Below are 18,509 nucleotides of genomic sequence, written 5' to 3'. Positions count from 1 at the left end.
ACTATGTGTGGGTGTTTTAGGGTGATTGCAGCACGCAAATTGCCCTAACCAGGAACAGTGAAAAAAATAGTGAATTGGAGTAGAACTTGTCTTGTGTTGGGTCAAGTTTGACCAGTGTTTGGATCATTTATAGGGTAGCCTGTGGAAGTCAAAGAGAAGGGGAAAACCTCATGGTTAGATGCCCTAAACCAGTGAAGTTTCCATAGTGATTGGGCAGCAAACTTGGAGCAAAATTTTGATGTGTGTTGGGTCAAAGAGTTTGACCAGTGCTTGGATTAGATTGATGGGAAACTTGATGAGACCTTAGGAGTTGTTTGGTGGATCCCATGTGGACTATTAAGAAGCCTACCAAGTAGCCAAGATGACATCAAGAACGTCAGATTGGAAGGCAAGAGGACAACAACAAGGAGTGTTGCAGATGTTCCCTTGGTTATGATTTGATGGTGTCCTAGGAGAGGACAAGTGGTTGGTGCCCAAATTTGTGCAATAGCTCCTCTATTGTAGAGAAAAGGGCATATTGGTGGAGTATGTGGGCAGCTGTGTGTAAGGGTCTCCTAAGTGTGAGGATGTCGTAACGAGGAGGAGATGCTACAAAGTGGACTTGGCCTCTCGTGTACTGTTGGAGGGAAACATGAGAGTGGACCAAGTGTGGACAAGATTGGGCACTTATGTTCTACTAGAGGATAGCGTGATAGTGTACAAGTTAGATCCCGACGAGCAACACCTTTATGGGAAAAGATAGTTGCAAAAAAGGCAGTTGTTGAGCTTAAGAGTTGACGAAGGAGAGGAGAAATTGTGGAGCCCAAGAATTGTGTATGGAGAAGGACTTCTACAACAGATGATGGGCAATCCTCCTAGCCTATGTTCATTGTAGGAAATGGAAACATTACAACGATAGGTGGCAGTCCTACGTTCCCTATGTTGGTCTTCATCAGAGTAGCACAAGAAGACCATAGTGTGTTGAAGTCCCTGAGTAGCTGAGTAGTAGCAGTGGGAATAACGAGAGTTATTCACAAGTGGAACTGTGAACAACTCGACAGGAGTCTCGATGTGTTGATGTGTTGATAGACAAATGATCAACTAGTGAGCAGATTAGATAATTGAGATTTAGTAGCCAGATGGAATTGGAGCATTGATAGAGGCAAAAGCTGTAGATCGGGAGCCGAAGGACTAGGCATGTACAAGGTACAACCTAGGAGAGATGAGAGAGTTGACTTCATCAACTAGATGGTCAAAGTATCTTGTTGAGGGAAGATTTGTCGTTGATGTACCACCAAGCCCTAGTTTTGTATCTTGTACTAGTGGATTTAAGAGGGCCATTATCCCTGGTACGAGAGCCCTAGACTGTTGTATTATATGTTGTTTAATATAATGAATTTCGGTTACTGTACAAAATTGTAAAACATTGTCCATATTATGTGCATGTGTGATTTACTGTTGTATATATTTTGTTGTGCAAAGTAGTATCTTTGAGATTCTTGTTTTGGTAGCATTAGAGAATTTAAGATTCTATCCTAGACCCAAGATCATGGAAATTCAACATGGCATCAGAGGGTGTCTGAGCTACTTTGAGGGAATTTGAATCAGAGTGTGCACAATGAAGCAACTCAGAGCGAGTTGTCGATATCTAGATCATGCAGCAAATGGTTCAGCTAAGGACATGTAGATGTGGTCCCTAAAAGTTACATGGCAAGATGGGTTGGGAGTTCTGGTGGATTGGTGGTGAGCCTCGTGAACAACAATTTGTTGTAGGGTAGATTGTTGGTCGTGGACTTCCATTGATTTGTCATGGATGGTTGGGACAACTTGAGGGTTTCTTTGGCATGGACGGGATCAGGGTTATCGAGATGGCTTCATGTGATGAACTACAGGCTGGTAGGTTAGATTCTTCATCGGATCACGATGTTGCATGTCCAATATTGGTGGAATTTTCATGAGTGGTATTTGACCTAGGAGGATGAGTGCTTGCAGGACTGAACCAATGGAGATCGTGTAGGCTTAGAGAGAGTCTAGCCTCAAAGGGAGAAACCCTATGGAGGTTCAAGATATTCAGGTTCGGATATAATGAGGCAAAGGCACTATTGAGATTGTCAAATTCATTCTATAGGGTATTCTGTAGTTATGGATGCCATATGGGCTAGTGTCATCGCCGAATGATGATGGTTACTTCCTAGTCTTGGAAGTGCCTCCCTCGCTAAGAGGGAGTGTTGGTTTGTGTAGCTTGGGAGGTACTCCAAGCCCTAGTGTTCAAGTATTAGAGGTCAAAGCGCCACAAATAGGCTTGTGGGCTTAGAACCCAATCCTGGGGTTTTGCACCCATAGATGTTTGGGCCAAAACCGTGACAAGTTTTTGACATGTGATGGATGAGGATGACAACTCTCGGCGAGACGATTCTAATGCAACGAGAATCATTTGATTCTGGATTTTGAATAATATATATATATATATATATATATATATATATATATATATATATATATAGATATATCTGTGTGTATGTGTGTGTGTGGAAGAGATGTTATCTGGTCCTATAAATAATTGAAATAAAATAATAAAAGTAAAAATAGTGATAGGCTAAAATAGAATAAAAAAAAATTGACTCGTTGCATTCACTGGTTTTTATGATAATATTCTTAAACCATGGTTTTTCCCATGGTATTTTTCTCTAAGGTAGGCTATTTAAAAGCATGGATTTTCTATGTTTCTAAATAAAAGTATTTGATTGAGGCTTTGAGTGGTATCTATTTCATATAACCTTGCACATTGTAATAGCCAATTCTGGTTGATGGCCCATGGTTAAACATTGAATTTGAACAATGACGACAATCAAAATCATAGTTATAATGGTCGGTCCCCACTCATGTTCCATGGTTAAGCATTGAAGTCGAAGAATAATCAAAATGAAAATAATAAAAGGTGAAAAACACCAATTTTCATAAGTTCACTTGATGCAGACTTAATTTTATGGAGTTTGTTACTTTCAACATTTTTCATGAAAATTTGGTCGAATTTACCATTTAAATAACTTAGTTGTGGAGGTTTTATTTAATAGTGTGTGATAAGCATAAAAGACATAAGTATAAAGGATATTCTAGACTGCTATTGGTTAGAGCCTTTGGAACTCAATATTAGTGAAGACCCCATTATTTACATTCTTGAGGAGGTTAATAATTTGTTGTAGAGGATCATCTGGAATACTTTTAAGATTTTTGTTCTTTATATTCCCATTATTATTTACATTTGGTTGATTTTCACCTTGTTTCTGGTCAACATGGTTGGTTCATTGAGTTTTATATTAACTTTTTCTCTTATTTTCTCTTCTTTTAATTTTATTTTTGGCTTTTCGTTTGTAAGTTCAAAGTTAATTTAGGGTGAGAAAATTAAAAGTTCGATAATCATTTTGAGATTTATTTTAGTTGATGAAATGTGAGGGTTAAGGAGGCAATTTTAACACTAAAAAGGGATATTATTTTGTTATAATTATTTTAATTAAAAAACATATTCTAATTTTATAGAAAGATTTCAAACTATTTTTAGTTTGTTAAGATTTCATATTCTTTGGAAATAAGTAAACCAACCTATATCCATCTTAACTCTGATATACAAAGAAAACATTTTTTTAGAGTGAAAAGAGATTTGATGCCTCTAGGTGTTTGGTAGATTTAGAGTTAAGATACCTCTTTTAGAGTAAAAGAGTTTTGATGTCTCGAGGTGCTTGGTAGATTCAGAGTTAAGATAGATCTATGCTAGTCATATATTTTAATTATATCGTAATTTAAATTATAATATTCTATAATAATATAATAAATTAAACAAAAAATATTATTTTAAAAGAATTTAAAAGATACAAATGAGAATATTAATAAGAGTTTTTCTTTTAAAAATAAAAGTAAGTGAAATTTGAAAGTAGATCTATTTTATATCTGTAAAATTTGTTAAAAGTAATTAAAGTCAATATAAATCGTTAAAGCTTATAACTCGTTTCAAAGTAAACCATTAAAACTTCTAGCTTAAAATATTGTAAAACAAACTCTAAATCATTATAACATATTATAATTTATACGATTGACTGGATTGTTCTTTATCCAACTGAATAATGGCAATATTCATTATATTGCCGATACAATCTGTACATACTATGATATACACCTTTACTCCACCATTCATTTTGTTACACATGAACTCTTCCATCTTGGAGAGATGGCTGAGCGGACCAAAGCGGCGGATTGCTAATCCGTAGTATGGATCATCCGTACCGAGGGTTTAAATCTCTCTCTCTCCGTTCGTCCACTATTGATCCTGAAAACGAATAACCCTGAATCTTTCTACGGAACGGAAAAGACCCATTAACCTAGAGACTTTTTTCACTATTCTTTACGTCCGGGATTATGTCTTGGATCGTTCGATAGAAATCCAAAGATAAAAAGAGAAATGAAAAATACTACTACTGCGTAAACGAACAGCTTAAGAGTAAGATATTAAGTGGAAAGTATAAGTCTAATGGAAATTCCCACAGGGCATAAAATAGACGGTGATGGGGTACACTATTATGTCACTCTGTGATGTGAAGATCACTAGTTCAAAACTCTGTGGGAAAAAAATCTAACCATGTTAAGGGCTGGTGTGGCCTAGGTCAAGCACGATCCATTAGTGATTTTGATGCATTAGATGCCCCTGGACCATGGTTTCTCAAGACATCAGTCAAATGCAGACAACTTGACAAACAAAAAATAAATAAATTTTATGGAAACTACAAAAATCAACCATCATACCATCCATAAACATATAATACAAGGATTAAATCTCAATATTGACTAGCTAGGCATAAAATATGTCATTCACTATATTACAAGGAATAAAAAATGAAAATGGAAGTTTAAAATGCAATACTAAACATGGAAGAGATGTATGTCAAAGTATAAAAATGTGAACTTGAACAAGGGATAAGACTAATTTAAGATTTTAACATTGTATGAAGAGGATGTCTTTCAAGGTTTACATAGAAGATTGTATCATAGCCACGAGATGAAGTGGAGAAGTTGAAAGGGGGAGATTTATTTTTGGGATAAATAAGGATAAGTTTTCAAGGTCAATAATATATTTATTTCTTTTATTTGATTAAATAGGAAGTTGTTACTAGAGTTAGTAGATCTATTTTAATTCTTAATCTACTAAGGGTCACGATGGGTCAAGCTCTCGATTTGCAAATTTCTTTTTTGAGTACAAAATTTGAAGAATAGTTTGTACCTCAAGATTTGATCCCTTTCAACACTTGATAAATATGGTGCTAAGATGAATCTATGCTCATTCTTGATAATATATTTATATTTATATAAATTTCACATCTCTATATATAAAAATAATCTTATTTTGTTTTTATGTGAGGAACAAAATATTGATGGATTATGTAGGTGTTGAGTGTGGGATCCCCCAAGGCAAGTTTTGGGGCTTAAAGCCCAAGTTTTGACTAAGTCCAATGTAAAGACTCCGCAATTTGTGGGCGCGAAGTTGTAATTGGGTCATAGGGTTGTCTACCTTTACTTATGTAATGTAATGTCGGCTTGAGAGTTCTACCCATGGTCTGCGGACCATGGGATTGTATAAATAGAGCGAGGCTCTAAGTTGTAGAGATATCTAATCTAATCTAATCTAATCGAAGAGAATGAAGATGAAGCATTGAGTCTAAGTAGAAGTGTAAAGTCGTGTCTTGGGTCGTAGAGTAGGAGAAGGCTCTGCAGCTGAGTGCACAGAGGCCTAGTAGTCCGCAGCTGAGTGCGCAGACCCCTACAACTGAGTGTGCAGGGTGAGTTGAGTCTGTAACCGATTGAAGAAGTAATAAAGAGAAGTTCTTATCATTTTGTGTACCTTTTTTTCCTGTTTTATGCATTGAAATATATTGGATATGAATTGCAAGTTTACTGTTTATTTGTTGTGTGAACTTATATGAATGTGTTGAATAAGCGAATATAAGCTAAGTATCTGTTTACGTGAAGTTAACTAATAGTTATAAGAAGATAAGTAAGATCCGCGGTGGAACTTAGGGAAAGAGTGCAGATCATTGCCTTAGCAGTGCGAAATCACCTCAATCCCTGATTAGGGTTGTGTGAAGGCGATCGTAACAGAGCACAAAGGCCTCGCAGGTCAGGGAAGTGCGTGAAGTGACTTGCGCGAAGCTATTCCTAGTTGGACTAAGTTGACACCTCATACATCTCACAGGTGCGGAAACTTGGTTCTAACATTCCCCCATACTATTTCGGGTAAGACCTTAGTCCATGCTTTTCGGGCTGTTGCCGAAAGGGCCAGTAGTATATGGATTTGTTTGGCTAACTAACTCTGAACTTGGGTCAGGCCCCATCAAGTCAACAAATGGTTCCATTGCCGGGACCAGAATCTACATAGAGATGTCTGATGACGTATCATTGGAATCCAACTAGGAAGGAAATTTAAGGTTGGTTGGACAAAAGAATTCACCAGTTCACGGCACAGGAGAACAGGAATCCGTAACTAACAAAAGAACAATGGTAAGACTTCTACCTACACACAGAGATCCATGAAATATTCTTCGCATCTTTCCCTACTAAGTTGTACGAGTGGATCGCGAAGCTAGCAGATAGCCAAGGAAGGTGGAAGTTTGACGGTCCTATTGTGTGGACCCCAGAGTTGGTGTGCAGATTGGAAGCATCAGAAGATAAGATCGCGCACATTGTTGATCACTGGCTCGATCGGATTATAGGAGGATTCATCACTGAATTCACGGTAGACACTTCAATCAGCTATAGTGAGGCAGAGCGACGCTTCCTCAAAGGACCGCGAGGTAAGTACGTAAAGTCCCTGAATACTTGGATTAAAATGTTATTGTGTGAAAAGAGGATTATGCAGCTACATTGATTTCCGAGGCTACGTGAAGTGGAAAAACCTACAAGAAAAAAGGAAGTAAGGGACTAGAGAATAACCCTTTGATTTCACCTCCACAAGACAAGGAAGAGCTCACTAAGGTATCTCCGCGATGCGCGATCCATTTGATAAGGCAGAGAATTCCACGCATACCACCCCCACCAACTTCACCACCTCCACCTCCATCTTTGCCAGTAGCGCCTCTGTAGAAATTTCACCTGTAGAACAAACCGATATATGCAATGTCCTAAAGAATAATACTCGTTCTACTTCTACAAAACATTAAGTAGAAGCATAATTGAATTCATGAGCAACATCAAGTAGAAACATGCATAACTGATCAAGAGAAATAATCACACATAACACAAGATATATCCAGGGGAAAGCACAAACATAAAACCCCAACCATGTTATCAATCAAGTGGAAATCCTCTTCACAATACAAAAAGAATTAGCTCTCAAGCTATTCAATGCTCAATGAACTATGAAGATATGAAGATATGTCTCATGAACCAACCAAGCCCTGTATATAAAGGCTTTACCTATGGTCCAATCCCTATTTCCTTGCGCAGTTTGCTTAGGAAATAATAGCAAAAGCATATGCAATTAATTCCAAACATACCAAGTTAACCAATGGTCCAACTATGCAATCCTTGAGGACACTAGTTCCTCAACCATGCAAAAACTACTTACTAGAAATAGTCAAGCATCTGATAGTACATTGTCCCACATCTGATCTCAACTGGGTCTCTGACAAAACTGACATGCAACAGTTATCCATGAGAGAATTCTCAGTTATCTAAAATAATAGTTGTCACATGCATGCAAGCATTAACAAACTATATTTTATTATTTTAACAACTTGTTAAAATAATCTAACTGGACTTGACTAGTTAGAACTAAGTCAAATGATTCTCTCATTATAGAAATCATACTTATTCCCTCAATCAGTGGAGGAAATTAAGGATAAATTCCTCAATTAGTGGGACAACTCATGTGCATGCTCAAAAAGACTTCAAATTCGAATTTCCTTAAGTAATTAACTCAACTGAATTAATTAATTAATATTTCCAACTACTGTTAAGACCAAAATTAATTTTACTTCCTATAGATAGACTAGGGACTACTATAAATAGGAAGGGACCCAGAAATGCTATTTTTAGAACTTTATATGTTTAGCAGTTTCACCTCCCACCCAATGTGGCCAATGACCTCACTAGCCAAACTGCTATATTTAGACATGCTATTTTTAGTAGGTCTATTTTTAGCACATTCTAAATTTAACATTTCTTGTTGCACATTTTTCAACAGCCTCCACCACCACCGCGAGTCAATATGGTAAGCACAATAAAGTTTCATGTGTTCAAGGGATTTGGAAATGAAGATCCAAACCAATTTTCGTTCGTGGTAAAAGCTGTATGGGAAGCGCACAGAGTTACTGATGAAAATATAAAGGAAGCAACACTGGTTAACACTCTCTAGGATTGCGTCTTGGCATGGTACATTAAGAAATCAAGTGATAATCCAAATGTGGGAATCGTGGACATCCAAACTGTGCTAAATAAGAAATTTAGCAAGCCAAAGTCAAAAGCGCAGTTGATTATTGGGTTCAAAGAAATCACAATGCTACTAGGAGAGACTCCTTGGGAGCTGGATCAGAGGCTGAAGTGTATGATTTGTGAAGCTAATATGACTTTGATGGATGAACAACACTGCAAATGGTTTCTAGCATCGCTAACGCTGCATTTGAGGAACACGTTGTCGCAACAGAAAATGACTCAGAAAGAGGCCTTGGAGATCGCGATGAGGCTGCATGAGACCCCAATACAAGATCCTAGCTTGGGAGTTTAACAGATGAATGCGCAGTTGAAAAACTTATGCCTTGAAATATAGAGTCTGAAATAGGACAGGATAACTAGACTAGAAGTGCGCGAAGAGGTATGGTGCATTAAATGTAAGGGTCAGGGTCATGACAAGGACCACTGCCCGATGTTCACAAATTACCTCGCGGGAGGGGAACAGATGCCGTTAAGGCTGGAAGTGCAAGTAGGACCTAGCATGGCGCCTGCTTTGTAGTGCGAGATTTGTCAAATAGGGGGAAAGCATGCTACCGACAACTGCCATTTGTTGTAGAAGTACACGCAGAATTCGCAGCAGTTGTTCTGTAATTTTTGTATATCAGTAGGACACAATGAGCGCACTTGTAGAAGTTATGAGTTGATGATGGACAAAAATCCCACCTACAGAGTTCAAGCCGAAACACGTGCCCTAGACCAGAGTGCAGGGATGGCGTGAACCAGATTTCAGGGGCGCGGAGGAGGACCTGGAAGAGGTCGCAGACAATTGATATGTTATAATTGTGGAGGGCTAGGACACTATGCCCGCAATTGTACAAATCCAACACATCTGTCATGTCTGTACTGTACCTTGTTTGATCATGAGACAGAGGATTTTCCGACACTAATAGCTAGGCTACGCGACAAGGGAGCACTACCACCTCCCCTGACTCAGAACATGAAAATGATGATGTCTCAGCCGTGCGAGGAAGACCCAAATGTTAACATTGTGCTCCAAAGTGGAATTACGATGGGAGATGATAAAGGCAAACAACCAAAAGATAGTGCTTGGGTTCGCAAAGCTCCAGTGAAAGAAGCAGAGTTTGATTTGGAGTGCGCTCGAGAAACCTTTATGGAAGCTAAGAAGAGCTTCGTTGATGCCTCCACTTCAAGAAGCAAAGATAGACCGGAGCCAGAGATGGACCCATCGATGCTTGCAATGTTCCCAAAAACGTGCATGAATCTACTGCGCGACAGTAAGGCTATAAAGGGATTACAGGAACTCATTAACAGATGTGCAGGGACCGTGCTAGGAGAACCGTGCGTAGTCCGAAAGAATGGAAAACACAAGACAAGAACAGGAAGAGAAATGAGGTTAACCACACAAATTGGAGAATATGAGATAGACCAATTAATTTTGGATTTAGGATCGGACGCGAACATTCTACCAAAGCAAACATGGGAGCACATGGGGAGGCCTATGCTATAGTGGTCTCCTATTCAGCTGTGCATGGTGAATCAACATAAGATAATACCCCTGAGAGATTGCAGGGAATCACTGTGGATATTGAGGGAGGGAGCAAGCTAGAAGACTTGGAAGCAATAGAGATTGTTGATGACAACAATCCCTGCCTCGTGCTCTTAGGAATTGACTGGGCCACTGACATGAATGGGGTGACTAATCTAAAAAAGCACAAGATGATTTTCGAGAAGTCTCTGCGCATAGTAATACCACTGGACCCTGCTGAGGGATCGCGTTACACCGAGCCAGTGTGCAACTATGAAAGTGATGATGATTTGGACTGCATCTAAAAAATAACTTCACGAAAGCAAGACTGGGTAAATGCCACTGCGGATGGATGAATTTCATGGGAATGTGAGAGCTCCTATACTTCAAATTTAGATGAGGAGATAGAGCGGTCGCAGAACCTGTTACACGAGGTAACCATGCTGAACTGTAACATGATGACAAGATCATTGCGTTGCATATCAATGGAAACGAGAGATTTACCTACTTATGATGGATTAGGTGAGGTAGATGCTTTCCTGGTCCAATTTGAAAGGGAGGTGCCGGAAAAACAACGTTTGGAAGCCCTGAATTGGGTACTACGCACTACGCTTGCAAGGTGGTGGGGTATGCACAAATAAAACTTTGATGAATGGAGCGCATGTAGGAGGATGATGCGCACACAGTTTGAGAATCATATAGGGCGGCTGATAGCTAGATACAATGTTCGGGATGGTCTGTGTGCGTATCTATCCAGGTGGGTACAGACCTATGGTAAACAACCTGCATCGATGCACATGAACTTCGGGATGGGGAATATGGACAATAAGCATGTGTTGGGGGGGGAATGCATGAACGACTCCTCAAGTTGAAACAACAGATTGTGGAAAGAATGAACGTGTAGAAGGTTATCCACGTGGAAGCCTTTAACGAAGTGTGTGAAGCACTGAATAAGGTATGTAATGTGCAATGAAGTTATTGGGACCTGCGCGTACCAGTAGTCCTATGGGCTTATAGGGAAATGTGCAAGAAACTATTGGGACAAACACCTTTCAGGCTGGTTTATGAAGCGAACGCTGAAATACTGATGAAGTATATCATGTCTAGTCCACGCATAGTAGCACCCACAGATACAACGAATTACGGGGCCTTGAAAGAAGGGATCGCATAGTTAGAAGAAGAAGAACGCTTGGGACCTAATGAATAAATAATCTTAGGCTCCAAGAACTCTTGAATTAAAAATTTCATTTGAGGGAGAAAAGCACCATGGTGGAAGAAGAAGTCAAGAAGCTGGAGGGAGGAATGAAAAGGGATTTTCTTGATAAAAACACTGTGGTGATAAAACAGTATGCACACGATTACATTGATAAATTTGGAGACTACCACTCAGAGTTGATCAGTTTGATGCCTTGGATTGACCTACGTATTACTAATAGGATCACATATGGTGGTGCAATGTAGATGGTAAAGTGCATGATACAGGTAGTGAAGTTAAAACGCGAACTTTCCTCAGGAAACATAATTGATAGTCGATTGAAGCCACATATAGGTGGCATGGCCACCTGACTAGCCATGGAAAACACAGTCTTAGCGATCTAGGTAGTTGAAAGGAGGCGTGGGACTATAAATTACTTTTCCCGAGAGCTGCACGATGTCAGGGCTGTGCGCAGGAGTAAAGTGTCACAAGGTTCAGACAACATAAGGGTAGGTGCGCTACCGCATGGGTTGCCTGAAAAGTGACTATTATAGTCACTATTCACGATGTGATACTTGGTTTGAGACCAAATGGAGTGGGCGGCAAGCATTTAAGGCAAGCTTTATGGGCTAGATTTGGGAAAATCTGCTGCCAAGGGAACATTAATGGAGCGGATTTGGGGGGAACGGTCGAATTCAAATTCAAAAATCACTATAACTTACAAAAGGCTACCCAACAAACAACACTTGGTCATTTGAAAATTGAGTTGTCGTGCGCCCAAAGAATTCTAAACCTAGACCTGTTGAGAGCATTGTTTGAGCACCCACCTGAGCAGTTGAGCGATTTCAGGAAAAGCAAGATGGTAACGTCTCAAGAAGCCAGGGAAATGACTGCCGAAGAGGTCGCACAGGCCATGACAGTAGAAGATGCCCCTGAGAGTGGAAAGATAGTTGCGGAAACCCTAAATCACTACGCACTCCAAGACCCAAGAAAGATAAGCAACCCATGATTCTGGTGCGCGTGCCCCCTCGAAACCTGCTACGAACTAAGTTGACCATGGAAGAAAAGGGGAAAGTTATTAATTTGGAAACTGATGAGGAGGAGGAAGACCTTGAGAGCATCTTGATAGAAGAAGACGAGGACAAAGACATGGAGGAAGAAATCAAGGGTGCAGACCCTCTAACCTGGCTTCTCACGTATGTTTATCCATGGAAGGGGAAGGCCAAGGTGCCCCAGGACCTGGATGATAGCAAAATCTCTCTGCAGACTCCGCTGCTACCCGATGATATCATTTTAAAAGGAGTGCACCTGGGACGAGTGCCGAGTTTGAAATTTGAAGATTGGGATGTCACCAACCACGAGTAATTCCCTCACTAGGCGACCGTGCAGCTCATGAAGCCGATGAAACACACCGTGGCAAGAGTCATAGAGTTGGAGCCACGCGAGTGGTTGCACGGAGTCGAAAAGGCAGGGTTGTTGAACCTGCTCTGGGTTCCGCATTACCATCATGCTCCAGTGACTATCTTTGTCATCAGGCAACTGCTCTAGCTGGTGCATGATGGGTGTTTGTGGCTGGAGGAGCCCATCCTCATCACGTACCACATGATCCATAGAATTATTATTATAGCACCATTTACCACCCTTGGTATTTGTGATGCTTGGTTTATGGCCTAGGGCAACCCCTCCTTCCAGACTTGGTCCAAATATTTTAAAAATAGTGTTCTATTCCCTGTACGCTACTTTTCCCTGTGACAAAAGTGTGTACACGTGGGTTAGTCAATACCCAACCCGCGTATATGTGTTAAAACACATAAAAAAATAAAATTTCCTTAACTATGGGCGGAGTTCACGGGTTTTACCTGTTGATTACCTCCTAGTGCCCATGGCCCAACTGTTTCCCAACTAAAAAACTAATTAGGAGAGGTATAAATACACCTCTATGGGAAGGCCTTAAGGTAGAAGAGATAGAGTTATTATACTGAGATTATCTCTGACTGAGTCTAAAGTATCCATGTGCTTCATGCACTTCCCCAAGTTTCAGGAAACCCTTGTTTCCTTGGTTATAGATATTCTCCCTCTTGCTTGAGATGTCATGGTATTGGTTATGGAAGGAGGCTGTCGAAGACTGGGACTGGACGGATCCGGAGGACAGTTCCACTTGGAGCCAGAAGGAAGAAGACTCAGGTGAATTATCTCCGTGTTAGTTATAGCTTACTACAATAAAAAGAAGCGTTGTCTTGTTTATGAGATTAACTGTGTTTATGCATCAAATAGTGTTGCAATTCATATATGAATGTTATTTTGATGTATGATTAATCATTTCATTATATGATAAAAAGTTGATTTCATAAAAATGCTTTACCTCTATACTGCTATGTATGTCTGGATTGAATAATTTTCAAGTTTGAAGAACATCAGGAGTTGTAGAGGGTCTGAACCCTGCGGGAGCTACCCAAATGAAGGACATCCGAGTATGGTCGCTCTCACATAGTTTGTTTATATAAGCATTTTTCCTAAGTTGTATGAGTGTTTCTTATTGTAGTTTGCTCCTGCTCTGTTGGGGTTCCAACCCAAAGCCCTAGGGTACTTATTCTCGTAACAGAATTGGTGACTCCACTGGGGATAACAATCTTGTTATTCCGAGTTTGGGTTGTTCAGTGTCAATCAGGGCTCAGTCTTTGGTTTGCTTGCTGTTATAGTCTTATTTGGTCTACTAGAGTCTCAGACCTTAAGTCTGGTCTTTTTGATCTGGTTTTGTTTTTTATTTTTCTTGAAAAGATTTGTATACGCACTTTAATTTGTTTACAGTAGCATACACACGCATGTTTTTGTGAAGTGAACCTGCGTATACATGAGTTTCGTTTATCAGAAGCACACGTACATGCCTCTGTGCTTGAACACAGTCGCGTATATCTCTCTGCCCAAAAAGATTTGTTTCCTGGTCTGCTTAGTCTCTGAGTGGTCAATTTCTTTCTAAAGAATTTCATTACTCTACAAGCTTACCATTTCGAAGTCTCTTCCTCATTGAAAAGATTTGGCTTATTTTTGTTTTTTGAGAAAGTTTGTAATTAGTGTTTTAGCATACAAGACTTCGTTCAGAAGTTCTTGAATATTCTGGTCCTCCAGAACAGGGGATTGTTTTCAATCTTAGTGTCAAGCTCGGTTTTTGGTTTACTTTCTTTGCTTTTCATCATTTTGTGGCCTTATAACTTTTCTTGCTTTTTGAAAGTCCTTTTGACAAATTTGAAAGTATTTCTTTCCTGGCTTCTTGGTTAGTTTTTCAAGCTCTTTGCTGCTGTTTGGGTCGTTTAGTACAAGTTGAAGCCTTTTTGCTCAAGTTTTCGTTCATTTTTGAGTTTGTAACTTGCAAGGACTCCTTGTGCCCTTCTTTCGATTTTTGAGTTTTAGTGGCATTTAGAGTGATTTCAAAAGGTTGTTTTGATTGTTTCTTGAAAAAGAAAAGATCTCAAAAAACATTGTTTTTGTTTTCTTTTTCCAAGCTTGATTTTGATTTCTTTTAATTTTCGAAAGTGAATTGTGATCTTCTATGATTTGTCCTTCTTTTTTGGAGAGAATTTTGTATTCAAAAGTTGTATCCTCTTCAATACTTAAGTTGGCTCATTAATAGTTATAAACAATTGCTTTCATTTTTTTAGAGTGATTTAGGATCTTGCATCTTCATGACACCTTGCATTAAGGTAGTTTGCATTGTTAAAACATTAGTAGTCTTTTTAGTTTTTGCATGTGTGAAGTGTGTTTCAAGAAAAGAAAAACTATTTTTCTTTATAAAAGTTTTGTAGAACCCACATAGAGATCTCTTTTCATCGAAAAAAATGATTTCATTCATGTAGTTAATTTTTCATTGATTTCTTTTGTGTCATACAAACACCATTGGTTTCATTTCCATCTATGCCCTTGACTTAAAAGAACAAACATTAAAATCAAGTGCTTAATTAAAATAAACTAGAACTTTTGTATTGTCATCAGAATACACCAACAAGTTTAGGTTAATTAGGGCCTTCGATTAGCTGTGAGGAGAGTTAACTCTCCAAGGCCACTCTAAATTGCAAAATATAGAAGTTTTATTAAGGAGCGAAATCCAATAGCGTTAGGGAGACTGGGAAAGCTCTGTGACTGGGAGTAAAGCACGATGGTTAGTGAATATAAGGACGAGAGGTACCCCCTCTCTTACTTTTCGGACCCTACCTAACGACTGTTCCACCCGGCTTCTGATACGAGTTGGTGACCATAGTTTCCTATCCTAGGAACTACACAAGTGGCTGCGGAGGGGAATCCCATGGCACCTGAGATTGACGCTGTATCATGTTCAGCAGTACTTCTAGAGGGCACCCTTGTGAAGTTTGGGAGCTTGCACCAGCAAAGGCTATTGTCTGGAGGTTAGTGTAACTACCTCTGATACCTTTGCTAGTATGCCTGGGGCATAATTACCCCAGTCTATTTTTGAAAGGCCCTTGTTATTAACTTTCTTGTATTTTGGTGTCTGGTCCTAATCACCCGGAGCGGAAATATTTGAGAGTTGTTTGATTGCTAATATCTTTAGGAACATTTTAGTGAGTGTTCTGTGCTCCTAGTCGGCCTAGATTTATAATTTTTTCGAGTCTTTAAGTAGATCTTTTAAATAATTCAAAGTGGTTGACTGACCATCGCGACGGTCTAGGAGACTTCGTGGGCTTTCACCTACGAGTCTAGAGCCTTCTCCTAGAAGGCGTAGGAGCGATTCTGCCAGTGGTTTCGAACCAGTGGCAGCAGGCGCATTGAAAATTGATCCTCCGCTTGGGGGAATTAGTTCACAAGATAGATCTGGTACTAGTACAGAGTTAGAGAGGAACAAACCAGTTCTTTCTCGAGTACTCTTCTAGTTGGAAGATAGTATTGAAGTAGAAGAGCTTTCAGAGTCAGTAGCAGCTCTCAATTCTTCTCTCCCTCCTGACCATCCAGACGTTTTGTTATACATTGGAACTCAAACTCACAGGCCTTCGAGCCCAGATTTACATACATATATTCCTTCGATGACCACTGCTGGAAGCATGGAATCTACAATGAGTGTTGCAAGCATGCAAACTCCCATATCTGTACAAGGGGGAGGAACAATTTCTGTCCCTTATAATACTCCCATCACGACTATATTTGGGTCTACTTCCATTCCATCAACGAGTGGAAGTTCTCAAGCTACTGCATCTAGTTTTGGTTTCTTCCTTTTTGGAATGTCGTTTCAAGGTATTCCTTCAGTTCCTTTGAACATACCATCGACCACCTCTACATCCATGATGAGTGGATTGCTTCTTTTGAAGGTTTCCCATTTGTAAGTGGTCATATACCACATTCTAATCCAACAGTAGGGTCAATGCCTTTTCATTTTACAAGTCAAGGTAGTAACCCCTTCTAGAGTTGGATAAACCCCACGGTTAGTGGGATAGGAGCTGGGAATCAATTTTCTGGCCAACAAGGGAATGTTTCGTATTCCTCGGTTAATTCATTTCAAACTTTTCCACCCTTTTCTAATGCAGGGAACCCTTATCAGAGGCTGTCAACTCCTTTCAATACTTCGTTAGGGGGTAACTTCACTGGTTACGGAGGATTTTCGGAAGGAGTTGGTCAAACCCTAAATTTTTCTAGACCACAAGGGTCACCTTTTGGTTCAGTAGGTTCTACGAGTTACTTCAGGCAACCTGGTGCCTTTCAAAATCAGGTCATTATTTTCATACCTTTGGGAACCCTGCCCGCTCTGGATGGAATTCCCAAGGTCCCCCACGACTTCCTTTTCTGGCGACGCTTAATTTTCCAGACTTAACTAAATTGACGAATGATCCAATTCTTTATAATCCGGTCTGGCCTCCGGTCCCAACTAAACTTCCCTCGAATATTCCAAAGTTCAAAGGGAAGAGTGGTGAAGACCCGGGAGACCATGTGACCACATTTCACTTATGGTGCTCATCCAACTCCCTGATAGATGATTCGATCAGGTTGAGGTTATTTCAGCGCACCCTAATCGGAAATGCAACCAAATGGTATATAGAGTTGCCAGGGGGCACCTATACTTCTTTCGCTGATTTGGCTAATATTTTCTTGAACCATTTTCAGTTACCTGTCTGCTATGAAGCCAGAACTGAACTTTTGGTAAACTTTCAACAAGACACAACAACTCACATTTTGGATCACATCCGAGAATGGATAAGGAGAAAATGGCTAATCAAAGCTGAAATTCCACCAAAGTTCCTTCTCGAATGGTTTCTCAAATCATTACAACCTAAGATCTCAAAGGATGTTTCTCTTTCTGGTGTTTATTTGGAAGAGCAGGCTATTTTTCGAGCCCAACAATTAGAAATGATATATTCTCAGTCTGAGACTCTTAAGAAAATCCTACCTGATGCTCCTAGATCTAAGGTTGACTTAGCCAAACCGAAGCCAAGCCCTCATGCCGACGGAATAGTTGGATCAATTGACGCAAATACGGTGAACCTTTTGAACCAATTGCAGCAGTTGTCTCTACACACTGTTTCTTCTAACCAGATAGCACCGTCTACACCTTCATCTTCCCAACCTACCTATATAAACGCCATCCAGACCTCTAATCCCAAAAGCAATCAACAATCCGATGGGAAGAGGAAGGGACAAGGTAAGAAGAAGAACCGGGAGGGGAAAGGCAATGCGAACAAACCCGGCAATGGTGTCGGTGAGGGTAGAAAAGAGTCTAAGAAAAAGATTAAGTTTCCATGCAAGTTATGCAATGGAGATCATTTGACTCACCTCTGCCCTAAGATATAAGATGCTCAACGCCTGCTAGTGCAGCAAGGGTCCTCTATCTCCCAATCTGTTTTGACTAAGAAATTACTTGCTGGTGTGAACTCGAACGCTAGTACCTCCACAGGGAGCAACTAGGAAGGGGAAAATTCCTCAAATTTTTATATGATGAACTCTCATGTTGATGTTGATACACAAGCACGCGATTATGGTGAAGCAGAAACATCTAAGGCTAAATCTGTTACCACAGACCCACTTCATATTGAGCAACCCTCTGCTAAGTCTATACCTTATATACCGAAGGTTTCACAAAGCGCTCGACTATTAACCCTAATGCTAGGTAAGCCCAGAACTACTCGATTGTAGAAGATCTGGGTCAAATTCCTTGTGCTATGTCTGCTTTGGAGGTACTTCAATCGTGTCCTGCTTAGAGAAGTGCTTTGCTTTCGAAAATTGGTGCAGTAGATCCAAAGAATTATTTAGTACTCACTTTTGATATGTTGAATGTCAAAAAGAGACTTCCTCACCATATGGCTTTCCAGATAAAGTCCACTTACCGAAAAACCAATATTTTTTCAAACAGTTATAGATGAG

At 39.8% G+C, this 18,509-nt stretch overlaps 1 pseudogene across 1 annotated transcript in view; it reads left to right on the top strand.

Annotated features, from left to right (window-relative positions):
- Positions 1-12,209: 12,209 nt before the first annotated feature.
- LOC149148189 (putative glutathione peroxidase 7, chloroplastic) overlaps positions 12,210-18,509 on the top strand; it is a 36,139-nt pseudogene continuing 29,839 nt past the window's right edge. The window contains exon 1 of the transcript XR_016263191.1: positions 12,210-12,514. The product of XR_016263191.1 is annotated as a putative glutathione peroxidase 7, chloroplastic (transcript). The remainder of the gene's footprint in view (positions 12,515-18,509) is intronic.

The sequence above is a fragment of the Pinus tabuliformis genome, chromosome 9 (genome assembly GCF_031772625.1).
Source record: "Pinus tabuliformis cultivar Carrire ecotype Pingquan chromosome 9, CPIR1, whole genome shotgun sequence".
In the NCBI taxonomy this organism is placed as follows: Eukaryota; Viridiplantae; Streptophyta; class Pinopsida; order Pinales; family Pinaceae; genus Pinus; species Pinus tabuliformis.
This window is presented reverse-complemented; position numbering and strand designations above follow the sequence as displayed.